The sequence below is a fragment of the Saimiri boliviensis genome, chromosome 9, assembly GCF_048565385.1.
Source record: "Saimiri boliviensis isolate mSaiBol1 chromosome 9, mSaiBol1.pri, whole genome shotgun sequence".
NCBI classification, from domain to species: Eukaryota; Metazoa; Chordata; class Mammalia; order Primates; family Cebidae; genus Saimiri; species Saimiri boliviensis.
This window is the reverse complement of record NC_133457.1, coordinates 1,559,422-1,572,008: the sequence shown is the minus strand read 5'-3', so window position 1 is coordinate 1,572,008 and position 12,587 is coordinate 1,559,422. Positions and strand designations below refer to the sequence as shown.

At 45.5% G+C, this 12,587-nt stretch overlaps 1 pseudogene; it reads right to left on the bottom strand.

The window, feature by feature from the left end:
* The window catches only part of LOC120368308 (argininosuccinate synthase pseudogene), a 29,953-nt pseudogene extending 18,472 nt beyond the window's left edge, over positions 1-11,481 (bottom strand).
* Between the last annotated feature and the right edge of the window lie 1,106 nt (positions 11,482-12,587).

Genomic DNA, 12,587 nt, shown 5'->3' with positions numbered 1-12,587 from the left:
TCCCAAAGTGCTGGGATTACAGGCGTGAGCCACTATGCTCGGCCCTCTCGAGCTTATTTTTATTTTTATTTATTTTATTTAATCTTATTTTTGAGACAGAGTAGTCTTGCTCTGTTACCCAGGCTGGAGTGAAGTGGTGTGATCTTGGCTCACTGCAACCTGTGCGTCCCGGTTTCAAGCGATTCTCCTGCTTCAGTCTCTTGAATAGCTGGGATTACAGATATGTGCCACCACACCAGGCTAATCTTTGTATTTTTAGTAAAGATGGGGTTTCGGCCGGGCGCGGTGGCTCAAGCCTGTAATCCCAGCACTTTGGGAGGCCGAGGCAGGTGGATCACGAGGTCGAAAGATCGAGACCATCCTGGTCAACATGGTGAAACCCCGTCTCTACTAAAAATACAAAAAACTAGCTGGGCATGGTGGCGCGTGCCTGTAATCCCAGCTACTCAGGAGGCTGAGGCAGGAGAATTGCCTGAGCCCAGGAGGCGGAGGTTGCGGTGAGCCGAGATCGCGCCATTGCACTCCAGCCTGGGTAACAAGAGCGAAACTCCGTCTCAAAAAAAAAAAAAAAAAAAAAAAAAAAAAAAAAAAAAAAATGGGGTTTCACCATGTTGGCAAGGCTAGTCTCAAACTCCTGACCTCAGGTGATCTGCCCACCTTGGCTTCCCAAAGTGTTGGGATTACAGGCGTGAGCCACCGCGCCTGGCCTCTGAAGCTTATTTTTAAAGATGAACTGTAAAACTTTAACTGAGGAAATGCTCTTCTGTAAGCAAGTTTATATCTACCATAGAAATTTAATAATCAGACTAAAAATAAACCAAATCCACTTATAGAGAGAAGCTTGATCTTACTTACGAGTGGAACTACAGTGCCAGGCTCAATGACTACCTTTTGGAAAACATGCAGCTTAGGAGGATGCTGATTTCTTCTAGTGGATTTTTTTTTTTGTGTGTGTGTGTGTCTTTTCAGTACTTCTAAATATCAGTGCATGGTACACACAATTTTATATATATAAAACTTTGAAAAAGTTTTTTTTTTTAAAGAAAGGGTTTCACCATATTGGTCAGGCTGGTCTCGAATTCCTGACCTCAGGTGATCCGCCCGCCTCAGCCTCCCAAAGTGCTTGGATTACAGGCGCGAGCCACCGTGCCCAGCCTATGACCTAATCATTTCTTAAAGGCCCCACTTCTCAACATGGTTACACTGGCAATTACATTTGAACATGAGGTTTGAAGGGGATTTTCAAACCATAGCAAATATGAACACTATCGTTCAACAGGGTCTCTGATTTTTATTACAATTATGACATGACATTGGGAATACTGAAAACACTACGGATTTTATTTTATTTTATTTATTTATTTTTTTGAGATGGAGTTTCGCTCTTGTTACCCAGGCTGGAGTGCAATGGCGCGATCTCGGCTCACCGCAACCTCCGCCTCCTGGGTTCAGGCAATTCTCCTGCCTCAGCCTCCTGAGTAGCTGGGATTACAGGCACGCGCCACCATGCCCAGCTAATTTTTTGTATTTTTAGTAGAGACGGGGTTTCACCATGTTGACCAGGAAGGTCTCGATCTCTCGACCTCGTGATCCACCCGCCTCGGCCTCCCAAAGTGCTGGGATTACAGGCGTGAGCCACCGCGCCCGGCCAACACTATGGATTTTAATTCCAACGAGGCATTTGACAAGTCTCTTGGGGACAGACTTCTGGACAAAATAAAAAAAATGGTAAGATGAGAGTTCATCGGCGTATTCATCACTGCAGAAATGACCACGAGAGTCTGAAATTTCAAAATTAGAGTAACATTGTGTGCTTTCCCTTGATTAAAAACACAGGCCTCCTCAGACACTTTGGAAAATACAGCTAAGTACAAAAGAGAAAATGAAAGTCACAAGCAAACTGAAACCCACACCCACATCTAACCACTCTTCACATTTTTGTGGACATATTACTATCCAACGAAATCATACGTTTCTCTTTTGGGTAAACATTTTTTTCACTTAGTAAATTCATGAACACATTTCCATGTTACTAGTCATTTTTCTACAACATCATTTTAAACAAATGTGTGGTATTTATCAGGTGTAGGTACCCTAATATATTTAGCAAATCCTCTGTAGTTTCTTCCTTTTTTGGTTATTAAAATTAGGACTATATATTGACTTTTAAAAAGACCTCTTCAACATCTATTAAGTTGATCAAATGGCTTTTTTCCTTTAAGTTTTTGTCATGGTAAAATATTTTTAATGTCAAATCATTTCTGCTTTTCCAGAAATCCCCTTATTCGGTTCTGGTGTTAATTATAGTTTGTTTTAGTTACGGAAATTTCAAACATACTCTAGAGAATGACATAATGAATCCTATGTAACCTACACCTAAATTCAGTAATTATCACTATTCTTGTTTCATCTGTCGTTTTCCTTTTCCCTGTTTGGTTATTTTAAAGCAGATCCTAGAAATGTACCATTATACCCATAAAATCAGAACTATTTATTTATTTATTTATTTTTGAGACAGAGCCTTCCTCTGTCACCCAGACTGGAGTGCAGTGACATGATCTCGTGCAGTGACACGGTCTTGGCTCACTGCAAACTCCTCCTCCTGGGTTCAAGAGATTCTCCTGCCTCAACCGCCCAACTAATTTTTGTATTTTTAGTACAGATGAGGTTTCACCATGTTGGCCAGGCTAGTATCGAAGTCCCGACCTCAGGTGATCCACCTGCCTGGGCCCCACAAAGTGCTGGGATTACAAGTGTGAGCCACCACTCCTGACCAAAATCAGAACTTCTTTTTTTTTTTTTTTTTTGAGATGGAGTCTCCCTCTGTCACCCAGGCTGCAGTGCAGTGATGTGATCTCAGCTCACTGCAACCTCAGGTTCAAGCGGTTCTCGTGCCTCAGCCTCCCTGAATACCTGGGATTACAGGCACCCACCACTACTTTAGTAGAAAAGGATTTTTGCCATGTTGGCCAGGCTGGTTTCGAACCCCCAATCTCAGATGATCCACCTGCTTCTGCTTCCCAAAGTGCTGGGATTATAGGCGTGAGTCAGTGCGCCCAGGCCAAAATCAGAACTAAACACAAGCACATAATGCCATTATCACATGCAGTAAGAGTGCCAATCAATAATCATCTCTTAGGGTCACTTAATGACTTAAGTTCAATTTTCTCCAATTAGCTCAAATATTGAGTTTTTTTGTTTGTTTTTTGAGATGGAGTTTTGCTTTTGTTGCCCAGGCTGGAGTGCAGCGGAGCCATCTTGGCTCACCGCAACCTCAGCCTCCTGGGTTCAAGCGATTCTCCTGCCTCAGCCTCCCGAGTAGCTGGGACTACCGGCGCGCGCCACCACGCCCAGCTACTTTTTGTATTTTTGGTAGAGACGGGGTTTCACCATGTTGACCAGGATGGTCTCGATCTCTTGACCTTGTGATCCACCTGCCTCGGCCTCCCAAATTGCTGGGATTATAGGCACGAGCCACCGTACCCGGCCGGTTTTTTTTTTTTTTTTTTTTTTTTTTTTTTAATTATTGGTTTGAAGTAGTCTCACGGCTCTCTCTTTTCGTTTTTTTCATGCTTTGTTGAAGAAATGGGGTCATTGGATGCACCTCTATATTCAAGAGTTGGTTGATTGCATCTCTGTGGTTGTGAACACACCCTTCTCCCCTGCATTTCTTATTAACTGACGGTTAGAACTAGAGTCTCGATTACATTAAACTTCAAGACTACTGCACACATGGTTCTGTATCCTTGATTTTGTACCACATGACAAGGCACATAAAATTTGGTTGTCCTACTTTGAGTGATCTCGGTATTGATAAGTGATTTCAGGTGTTAGAGTCGGATCCAGCCATTATAACATTTCCTAACTGTGTATTATTTTAATCTGTAAGACTAGATTTGATTGGCCACAATTTTATATAGGCTTTAAAAAAATATGCAGTCCATATATTATAAGGACACATGCACACGAATGTTCATTGCAGCACTGTTTACAATAGCAAAGACTTGGAACCAACCCAAATGACCATCAATGATAGACTAGACAGGGTAAATGTGGCACATATACACCATGGAATATTATGCAGTCATGAAAAATGATGAGTTTGTGCCCTTCGTAGGGACATGGATGAACCTGGAAACCATCATTCTCAGCAAACTGACACAAGAGCAGAAAATCAAACACTGCATGTTCTCACTCATAGGCAGGTGTTGACCAATGAGAACACATGGACACAGGGAGGGGAGCCTCACACACTGGGGTTTGTTGGGCGGAACTAGAGGAGGGACAGCGGGGGGTGGGGAGTTGGGAGGGAAAACATGAGGAGAAATGCCAGATACAGGTGAGGGGGAGGAAGGCAGCAAACCACACTGCCATGTGTGTACCTGTGCAACAATCTTGCACGTTCTTCACATGTACCCCAAAACCTAAAATGCAATAAAATATATTAAAAAAAAACAACAAAAAATAAAAAATAAATACAAGAAAAAAAAAAAGAAAATACAGTCTGTAAATAAGCTAATTCTCTTGCTTTCTTTCTGTGGATTATTTTGACAGGTAAAGGCAACAGGATTAACGAGCAGGGACTCCAAAGAGGGGGGTCCTTTGACGTTAGGAAGCCTGGGTGCCATCTCAGAAGGCCCTCATCACCTTTTTGAGATAGGCACAGAGCGCTGGTTCCTTAGGGGGAAACTGGCAAAAATCCGATCAGAATCCCATCAGACGCCCATTCTGAGAACAAGGAGCATATCTGGAGCAGCGCTGAGTTCGCAGGCTGCACCCCATTCTCCGGCTAGGCACCGGGGTCTTGGTTTCTTGGTTTCCAGAGCCGGTTAGTATCAAAGACTGAGGGCATCACTGCAAGCACCTCATCTGCAGTCTACGCCAGCGCTCGTCCTATCCGGAAACACAGACGTGCATTTCTTTCTCGATCACGAAGAGTTCATCATTTTGAATTGATTGTTTCAGGACCTCAACCGTTCACCATTTTTCCTCACTGCTTCCTGTCTGGAGATTTGTTTTTTTCTTTGCGACTAGGTAATTGAAGAAATCGTTCCCATTGCCAGAAGGCTGACTCCTTGACAGGAAAGACATTAAATTTTATGCAAATCTAAGAGTGTGTGCTTAATCATGCACGTGGGGTTATCTCGGCAGGTGACATCCTAACGCTCAAAGGGAGCTGCGAGATGGCCTTCAGAAGCGTGGTCTCTATAGGACACCCTTCCCACGATCTTCCCTTTCCTTCATTCTGTTCTTGACCTGGGGCCTCCAGATTCGAGATCATTCCTCATCCTTTTGCTAAAATCCTGATGCTTTGGGTAATGTGCTTTAAGAATGTTTTATTATCCTGACTATCCAGGCAGGTTCATTACTGAGGTTAGTTTAAGATCTGGTTTCAAAGCACGCCTTCCTGTGTTCAATCATTACTTGCTAAACATTTATTAAACCCTCTTGTGCTAGGTCCTGGCTAATGCTGGGGAAATACTAAGCTGAAGAAGACGTGTGTCCTGCCTGCCAGTAAAGAGATAGAGTCCAACCAAATAATTACAACAGATGTGAATGCGGAAGCACAGAAGAAGGAGAAGCTAACTCTTCCTGGGAGAGGTGACATTTCTTCTGGGTTTCAGGGCTTCCTCTACTCCTCTCAAGTCTTAAATTTCCATTCTCAGTGGAGCAATTTATTCTGCCTCGATGGTTTGGGGCAGAAAGAAGAGAATCTTGACAAAGTACATCTAGAAAGACTGGCAGAAGAGACTGTGAAAGATTTTTCTTAGGAGAAGGAAACAACACAACTCTCTTAATATTCCTGTGCTATTTTCACACGCAAAACATATTTTCCATCTTCTACCTCATCTGCGGGGCAATGGACAAAATATCTTTTCTTATAGCAAATAGCATGTCCCACGTAAAATGATGTCATGGTCTCCCTTTTCTGCACTTCTAAATATTTTATTTTTTTGCACTTCAAAATATTTTTAAATTGCTGGATTATCTTTCTTCTTTCCATTCTTCCTTCTGTACCTTCTGACAATTACTAAAGCTGGTATGATTGGTAACACGACTCAAGTTACAGGAAGTCTCTATTTTTTTTTTTTTTTTTTTTTGAGATGGAGTCTCGCTCTCTCTCCCAGGCTAGAGTACAGTGGTGCGATCTTGGCTGATTACCATCTAGAGGAGGCCTTTTTAAAATTCAAGAGCCTCTTTTGAAATTATAAGCCTTTGGGAATATGTTGTGGGGAGGTCCCTTTGCAACAGTGTGAAAGAGCACGTTACCTTTTTTTCTTCCCCGAGACAGAGTCTCGCTCTGGCGCCAGGCTGGAGTGCAGTGGCACAATCTTGGCTCACTGCATCCGCCTCCCGGGTTCAAGCAATTCTCCTGCCTCAGCCTCCCGAGTAGCCGGGACTACAGGCACGCGCCACCACGCCCAGCTAATTTTTGTATTTTTAGTAGAGATGGGGTTTCACCATGTTGGCCAGGATGGGCTCCATCTCTTAACGTCGGACAGAGCACGTTATCTTATACATGCCTGTAGCCCATCTGCATACATGAAATCCCTATTCTCCCAAGTGCAGTGGAAGCATCTCCACTCCTGTCGATGAACTGAAGAGGACACAGGGAAGCATATTTCTAACTATTTGCTGTTGCTTCTTTAGCCACAGCAGGAATTTCAATACTAGTGGCAGTGGGAGCTCTCATTTTATTGTAGATGCCTTTTTTCATTTCAGCTTACAAAGATTCCCTCAGTTCGGGGGTGGGGGCCACAGAAATAACATGGAAGGCAAAGGAGGGACACTCTGATTTTTCTGCTCATTGTCTCATTTTGAAACTGCCCCAGCTGTATAGACTTCTCAGAAGCCTGTACAGGTTTTCACATTCCTGGGGAAGAATGCTTCTCTTAGGAGCCAATACTTTATTCCTTCATTTATTTATTTATTTATTTTTGTTTTGTTTTGGTTTTGAGACGGAGTTTCGCTCTTGTTACCCAGGCTGGAGTGCAATGGCGCGATCTCGGCTCACCGCATCCTCCGCCTCCTGGGTTCAGGCAATTCTCCTGCCTCAGCCTCCTGAGTAGCTGGGATTACAGGCACGCACCACCATGCACAGCTAATTTTTTTTTTTTTTTTTTTTGTATTTTTAATAGATACGGGGTTTCACCATGTTGACCAGGATGGTCTCGATCTCTTGACCTCGTGATCCACCCGCCTCGGCCTCCCAAAGTGCTGGGATTACACGCGTGAGCCACAGCGCCCGGCTGTGGTGCCAACGCTTTAAAAATTTTCTTCCACGTTGCACTAGCATGCATGTCTGCTTAAATCACCTCTCTCCTCATGACATTTGACAGGACTAGGAAGTTCACATGTCAGTCGCAAGACTGGCCCACGTGACCCCATCTCCAAAGACAGGCAGGTTCACTGCCACGCGAACTGAGAAGCAGACAGCATTCTGTGTAATGGGTACATGCTGAGGCTGCAGTTTTTGAAAGTCATCATTTTGACTTCCCTCTATTAACGTCTAATTATGCTTTTAGTCTTTGGTCTCAGCACCCTAGGAGGGGCTGTATATCCTGTTTCTGTGTTTGTGGGAAGGCTAGAAACTGGGCAAAATGCCACTAGGAAGACTAATGTATGGTGATGTGACCCCAAGGGAAACTGAGGTCTCACATTGTCCAGCAACAGAAGGAGGCTGAATTCTAGAGGAGGTTTGTCTGCTTTTGTTAAACTCAAACCAATAAAAGATGTTCATACATTTATTTATTGATTCATTTATTTTATTTATTTATTTTTTGAGACAGGGTTTTACCGTGTTGGTCAGACTGGTCTCGAACCACTGACCTCAGGTAATCCACACGCCTTGGCCTCCCAAAGTGCCAGGATTACAGGCATGAATCCAGCAGGGCGCAGTGGCTCATGCCTGTAATCCCAACACTTTGGGAGGCTGAGGTAGACGGATCATGAGGTCAAGAGATCGAGACCATCCTGGCCAACACAGTGAAACCCCATCTCTACGAAAAATACAAAAATTAGCTGAACGTAGTGGCACGCGCCTGTAGTCCCAGCTACTCAGGAGGCTGAGGCAGGAGAACTGCCTGAACCTGGGAGGTGGAGGCTGCAGTCAGCTGAGATCGTGCCCCTGCACTGCGGCCTGGTGCCTGGCGGAAAAAAAAAAAAAAAGAGAGAGAGAGAGAGAGAAAAAGATGTTCATACATATTAAATATTTTTATTTGGATGCTGTGTGTGTTTTAAAATTTTTATTATCAACATAAAAAATGCATGTGGGTGTCTGTTGAATCCAGTTAGGAAAAAAAGAAACCGTACCAGGTGTTTTAAGCAGAGGCAGGTTAATACAAGGAATTACTCACCTGAAGGAAGAAAAGGGACAGTGCCCTAACTCGGAGATTATTGAAATCATAAGCAGCCGCCATCCTTACCGCTGTGAGGAGCCGCTGCCTCCGAGTGGGGTCTGGGGGGAGGCTGCGGCTTCGCCGCGACCGGGACACAGCTGTGGTCACTCACTGGCCGCACCCGCCCCGCCGTCGCTCCTCCGTAGAGGTGCCCCGTGGCTAAGCCAGGAGCGGCGGGGGCTTCTAGGAGGCCACGATGCCGCTGGTGTCCAGACCCAGAGGGGATGTGGCCTGGCCATCCTCGGGGTGCCAAAAGATGTGAGGGGCTTTCTGTCTCTGTGCTGGAGAGATGCTGACGATGGCCAGGGGAAAGAAAGTGCGTCTTCTCCCTTCTTCTCCTTTCCGGAGTTCCCTCAATGCCTCTCACTGGCAGAATTTAACTAGAGAAAGTTGGTAAAGAGTCTCAGAAATGGTGGCTTGCGGTCGGGAGCGGTGACTCACGCCTGTAATCCTGGCACTTTGGAAGGTCAAGGCGAACGGACCACCTGAGGTCAGGAGTTCGAGACTTAGTCCGGCCGACATGGAGAAACCCCATCTCTACAAAAAATACAAAAATTAGCCGGGCATGGCGGTGTGCGCCTATAGTCCCAGCTACTCGGGAGGTTGAGGCAGGAGTATCACTTGAACCTGGGAGGCAGAGGTTGTGGTGAGCTGAGATCACACCACTGCTCTCCAGCCTGGGCGACAGAGCAAGATTCCATCTCAAGAAAGAAAAAAAAAAAGAAAAGAAATGTGGATCTCATAGCTCTAACCCCAACATCACAGAGCACAGTGCAGAAGCTGCGTCTGGGGCTGAGACAGGAGGTGAGTAAGCATCACAGATCCCCCCTCAGCTACCAAGCATCGTCCGCTCCCACGTGAAAACCTCTTGACTGCGCAATAGTAACTTTGTGCTTCTGGTAACAAGCTGTAACTTCCCTTTGAAAACAGGCTTTCAACTTCTCCCCCCAAAATGGAGTTATAAATCTCTTAACACTCTTCACACTTAACTCTGGGTGATGCTAATTATTTGTTTTTATTCATAAAAGAATATATAGGCCAGGCACGGTGCCTCAAGCCTGTAATCCCAGCACTTTGGGAGGCCGAGGCGGGTGGATCATGAGGTCAAGAGATCGAGACCATCCTGGTCAACATGGTGAAACCCCGTCTCTACTAAAAATACAAAAATTAGCTGGGCGTGGTGGTGCGTGCCTGTAATCCCAGCTACTGAGGAGGCTGAGGCAGGAGAATTGCCTGAACCCAGGAGGTGGAGGTTGCGGTGAGCTGAGATCGAGCCATTGCACTCCAGCCTGGGGAACAAGAGCAAAACTCCGCCTCAAAAAAAAAAAAAAAAAAAAAATATATATATATATATATATAGTGTATGTATATACTCTTTATATATGGTAAAGTTAATTATCACCAACACTGTTTATATAAAATAATTGAAAGGAGGAAAAAAAGCAGAGAAACAAATGAAGACAAAAGGATTAACACCTGCTACTTTATTTCTAGCACTGGTCACAAAGCCACCGTGGCTATTTATAAATTCCTTTTTCTAGTACCTATTCCACATTTCCCTTGCTTCCAGAGTTGGTTACTATTCCTTATCTGCTGAGGTCACCAAGAAGGGTCTGAGTTTCTTTTTAGCTCCCCGCTGTTTTTTTTTTGTTTTTTTTTTTTTTTTTTTTTTTTGAGATGGAGTCTCTCTTTGTTATCCAGGATGAAGTTCAGTGGCGAGATATTGGCTCACTGCAACCTCCACCACCTGGGTTCAAGAGATTCTTTTGCCTCAGCCTCCTGAGTAGCTGGGATTACAGGCGCTGCCACGCCCAGCTAACTTTGGTAGTTTTAGTAGAGGTGGGGTTTCACCATATTGGCCAGGCTGGTCTCAAACTCCTGACCTTAAATGTTCCACACACCTCGGCCTCCCAAAGTGCTGGGATTGCAGGCGTGAGCCACCACGCCCGGCCTAAAGCCCTGTCTTTCTTGGACCTAAAAATTGCAGCGGCTCCTTGGAGAGTCCCTTCAGCTCCAGATCTAGTATGGCCCGGCCACGCTGTGCAGCAGCTAACATAGCTAAACAGTAGCAATCCCCGCAGCCGGTGGAGTAACCTCTTCCTTTGTCTGTTCGTCCAGCGATAACGAGGAACCGAAATTGCCAGATGGGAATCTCAGCTTCCAATTCAATAGAACAATTGTTGTTCCCCTGCTAGAATCAGTTCCTTTAGGAACTAAGCTCTCAAGGCTATGGGAATAGGAAGCAAAAATTCTGTAAGTGGGTTATTAGGAGGAACAGTGAGAGCAACTATTATCATTTTTTCCTCTTTATTTTCAGAATCATAGATTCTGGCTATGGGAAAAGGAGCACCACGTATTGGTCGCTGGTTTAAGAGCATATGCTGCGTCTCATAGGGTAGTGATCTCACCCCACAGATGTTCTCTCAGCCAAGCTGCTGGGAGACCATTCTATCTCTTCTGTGAGGACAGATCTTGCGGTCTTTCTTTTTGAGACGGAGTCTCACTCTGTCGCCCAGGTTGGGGCGCGGTGGCAGCAATCTTGGCTCACTGCAACCTCTGCCTCTTGGGTTCAAGCGATTCTCCTGCCTCAGCCTCCCATGTAGCTGGGATTACAGGCATGCACCACCACGCCAGCTAGTATTTTTTTTTGCATTTTTAATAGAGACAGGATCTCGCCATGTTGGTCCTGGTCTTGAACTCCCGACCTCTGGTGATTCACCTGCCTCCACCTCCTGAAGTGCTGAGATTACAGGCGTGGGCCACTGTGCCTGGCCAGGATTTCTCTTTGTTAGTGTGTTTGTTTGTTTTAGCACACTTCTGATCGTGGCTATAATGCTCTATTTCTAGCTTGCCAGTGTATTGGAAAAAAAGAAATCTATAAACCAGGTTCTTCTTCATCCATCTGTTCAAAGGGAGATTGCCATAAAAACTTACCATTGGGTGAAAGAAAGATGGTAATGCAGCAGAGGAACGTGCCACGGGAGCGCCAGCCGTCAGTACACGTGACTGCGTTGCTGCCCCCGGATCTGCTGGAGTCTGGTTTCATGTGTACCGTTTCCACTTGCTGATGAAGTATTGCCATGCATGCTTAATTGTGTGGCCTAATGAATCAAATAACATCTAGTCCATTGTGGGCGGCTCGGCTGATACGGCCAGGTGTTCAGTCTTTTTAAAGCTCAATAGCGGTCGGGTGTGGTAGCTCAAGCCTGTAGTCCCAGCACTTTGGAAGGCCTAGCGGGACGGACCTCTTGAGACCAGGAGTTCAAGACCCGCCTGGCCAATGCAGTGAAACCCCGTCTCTAGCAAAAATACAAAAGTTAGCCAGGTGTGGTGACATGCGCCTGTAGTCCCAGCTACTCAGGAGGCTGAAGCAGGACAATTGCTTGCACCTGGGAGGTGGAGGTTGCAGTGAGCCAAGGTCATGCCACGGCACTCCAGTGACAGAGCAAGACTCTGTCTCAAAAAAAAAACAAACAAAAACAAAAACAAAAAAAGAAAGTTCAATAACAAGACAGAAGTTTCTTAAAAGGAAAAGGGTTATCTGGAAAAGAGGGCACGCCTTTACTTCAAACCCTGGGAACACACACGTGGTTATCACCTTGAGGCTTGCCGTGGGCTCCACACAGCACCCCCGTTCACTACAGAAACGTCAGGGGCCGCTCCATCCGCCGGCCACAGGGCCCATGCCTTGCACGCGCTGGCGCTGGGTTCGTCTACAGTCCACATTCTGGACCAGCTCTCTGGTTGTATTAATCCTACTCCATACCGGTCAGAGCAGTACACTCAAATGTGCCGTATCTTGCCTCCAATATAGAGGCTTATCAAACACTGCCAATCTTTCTTGTTTATAGTTGATGCACAGTACCAACTTCCCTTTCACTTTGTGGGAATATCTTTTTTTTTTTTTTTTTTGAGACGGAGTTTCGCTCTCGTTACCCAGGCTGGAGTGCAATGGCGCGATCTCGGCTCACCACAACCTCCGCCTCCTGGGTTCAGGCAATTCTCCTGCCTCAGCCTCCTGAGTAGCTGGGATTATAGGCACGCACCACCATGCCCAGATAATTTTTGTATTTTTAGTAGAGACGGGGTTTCACCATATTGACCAGGATGGTCTCAATCTCTTGACCTCGTGATCCACCTGCCTTGGCCTCCCAAAGTGCTGGGATTACAGGCTTGAGCCACCGTGCC